At 34.2% G+C, this 3,386-nt stretch overlaps 1 protein-coding gene across 1 annotated transcript in view; it reads left to right on the top strand.

Moving 5' to 3' along the window:
* Positions 1 to 3,386, top strand: part of LOC108359212 (peroxidase-like) — a 250,596-nt gene that overhangs the window by 243,817 nt on the left and 3,393 nt on the right. The window lies entirely within an intron of this gene.

Below are 3,386 nucleotides of genomic sequence, written 5' to 3'. Positions count from 1 at the left end.
TAGCTTGTAGGTGATGAATTTGCGGGGAGATGTGCTGCGGTTATTTTTATGAATGAATTTACTTGGCCTTGAGAAATACGCGCATGCGGTTATGAAAGAAATAGTTATTGTTGGATTTGAGTATGCGTGTAATTATGTGCATATGTATGTATGCTGCCGTCAGTTGTAAATATGTACATTTGTGTGTATGTGCGCAGTATTTTGGCAGTAATATGCACATACATACATATATATGTATGCATGTAAACATGGGCGTAGCCAGGTAGGGGCAGGGGGGGAGGGCCCGGGGCCCCCCCCCCTAACTTTCAAATTTTTGCCTAGATATTCAAAAATACTACCACGAAATGCTTGCTTGATAATTTCGGCCCCCCCTAAATTTCAAGGTTTTTCCTATATATATACTGTATAACAAATTATACTCCCAACGCTAACTAAATAATTAGTAAATTGATATGAAAAGTAGATATGTGGATCATCCGGTTCTGTATCAAGTTATTATCTCTAACTTCAAAGCACTTCCATTTTAAAAGGGTAAAAACCTGGCTGCAGTCGACAATGAGCAAAAATTTATTGTACGGAAACTATAAATAAATTTATAGTTCAATTGTTTATTACTTTGTCTTTAGGTGTGTGTCTTTACCGACACAAAAATTCTAAAATCTTAAAATGAAGAAATCTCGGCCAGCCAAGTGAAAAGTGGCAACTATTTCTCTATATCCAGTAAAATAAGTTATCTCGAAATTTGGAAATTGTTGGTCATTTTTGGCAAAACACTCTATTTCTATGTTCCATATCAATATTTCAATCATTAACTAGTTTTTGAGATGTAATTTTAATAAACATTAAATAAAAGTGTACGTTTTCTGCAAGAAAATACATTGATTTTTTTTTAATTNAATCATTAACTAGTTTTTGAGATGTAATTTTAATAAACATTAAATAAAAGTGTACGTTTTCTGCAGGAAAATACATTGATTTTTTTTTAATAAAATCAAAACTTCTAAAATCACAAAAATATGTGGCTTTATCGGAAGTTCACAGATGTAACTTGGCAACTTAGCTCGTTTTCATATTTTTCGGTCCGAAATTGTAAAATTTTTGTCCATGACGCGCCACAATTTTTGTACAGGTGGGTCAATGTGGCTTGAACAAAATTTATATACACAATATTATGTACACAATACCTATGTACATATTACATATTTCGACCTATGCATGCATTTATTTTAAATAATTAACCAATTTAAAGAACAATAAAAGCGTTGTAAAAACCCTAAAATTCGTCAACATTTCGCGTCTAACAAGAAAAACATGCATTTGCTTTGATTTCTGTTAAATTGATTTTGCTTCTGGCTGGGCTCTGTTAAAATTCGATTGTCTCTGGCTGGCCGCTCTTAAAATGCGCTTAGCCAGTTTTGTTGGTATTTGACAGTTTCCACGCTGATTCGTTCTTGGACCTTCTCTATAAATATAAGTTCTCTGAAGGACGGTTGGGGAAGCAAGACGCCGCAGTTCATTTGTTGCAGAAGTCGTTTGACTTGTTGCTGAAAGCCATTTGTCTTGTTGCCGAAAGCACGACGAATGTTGTAAAGCAGACCTGGGCGTATACATACACGCTCTGCTTTAGAAGGCAGCGAAACCCAGTAAAATCGGTTGTATGCATTCATGAAGTATGCAAGCTGTACGAGTGATTCAGTGTGAACAATTCATGCATAGTCATAAATTTCCACAAATAAATTCAAATTCTAGCGAATTGCAAGCGGGAACACGTTTTTGTTGTTTTGAGTACATTTTTTGATAAATTTGAAGTGGAATTTTTGTAATACATATATTCAGTCTTGTACAAAAATTGTAGTGCACGGACGTGTTGTGCGATAATATTTTCAGCACTTACGAGCTTTTATACGCATTTGCATATGTAAATGCTACTTTTTGGTATGAATTTTTCTAAGTTCTGTATAAACTTTGAAAGTGTGATTTATATAGTTTTTGTTAAAGCATGAACCATGATTTTATAAGAAAATATCAAAAAAATACTAGCTTGAAAAACATCAAAAATATTAAAAACGAAACACCATTCTTCCATTTTTGCCCGTCACTGTAGGTATGTATGTACATTAGGGTAGTCCAAAAACAGCAAATTCGGAATTGTACTGCTCTCACCCCCTAGGATTGCTCTATATCGAAAAAAGTATACCCCTGTTTTTTTATTTTGAAATCAAAAAATATTTAGAGGTCGCTCAAAGCGCTCAAAGTTTTCCATGTATTTTTATATGGGAAAAATACAATTTTTTGTAGAAATGGTATAGAATTCTTGAAAATCAATATTTTTCGATCGGAAAACTCCGGTTCTCTTCAGGATACTTTCAATAATCATACCCAATTGTTTATTTAACCATTTTTTAATACTAACGATTTTTTATTTGTCGCCCCATAGCATTTTTCGGGGTTTTTGACGGACCTATAAATTATAGTTGCGATGAAAAAATGGTTAAATAAAAAATTGGGTATTATTATTGGGAATCTCCTGCAGATAAGCAGAGGTTTTTGGTACAAAAATATTGATATTTAACTATTCTATACCATTTCTACGAAAAGTTGTTTTTTTCCCATATAAAATACATGGAAAACTTTGGGCGCTTTGAGCGATCTCTAAATATTTTTTGATTTAAAAAAAAAAGAAATAAGGGTATACTTTTTTCGGTATAGGACTATCCTAGGGGGTGAGAGCATAAAAATTCCGACTTTACTTTTTCACATGTATTTTTGGACCACGCTAATGTACATATCAATGCTTCATTTCAAACAAGCAAATGGCGATTCATTGTTTTTGAAATTCAGGATTATGACTTCGGCAACCCATCAAACATGCCTTCAGCAACAAATGAAATGGCTTTCAGCAACAAGTCAAACGATTTCTGCTACAAACGAACTGCGGCGTCTTGCCTTCGCCAACCGTCCCAATGAGCTCTCATGCTTTCGGCAACCGCCCAAATGAGCTCTCTTACTTTCGGCAACCGTCCTAATCATAGTTGCCAACTTGGTGCTTTAAGCACTAGGTTTAGTGCTTTTTTCTGAACTAAAATTACTCCGAGATAGTAAAAACCTGAAATATTTAAAGCTGTGGCAGCACTGAATTTACCAGAATCTACAAATTTAAATGCACTAAAATACAACCATTATTGACAAAAAGCTGAGGTTGCAAACCCACCTTGTTGAATTCCATTCGCGTTGAAAATGCTAGTACGCAGGTAAGTTACGTATTTATTTTTATACCCGAGCGCACTTGTGCACAAGGGTATTATAACTTTGTTCACATAACGGTTGTTTGTAACAGGCAAAACGAATCGAGATAGATATAGACAAATGTATACATAAATGATCAG

The sequence above is a fragment of the Rhagoletis zephyria genome, unplaced genomic scaffold, assembly GCF_001687245.7.
Source record: "Rhagoletis zephyria isolate East Lansing unplaced genomic scaffold, Rhagoletis_zephyria_1.1 Rzeph_scaffold_00355, whole genome shotgun sequence".
NCBI classification, from domain to species: Eukaryota; Metazoa; Arthropoda; class Insecta; order Diptera; family Tephritidae; genus Rhagoletis; species Rhagoletis zephyria.
The sequence above is the reverse complement of the archived record's forward strand: the minus strand, read 5'-3'. Positions and strand labels throughout refer to the sequence as shown.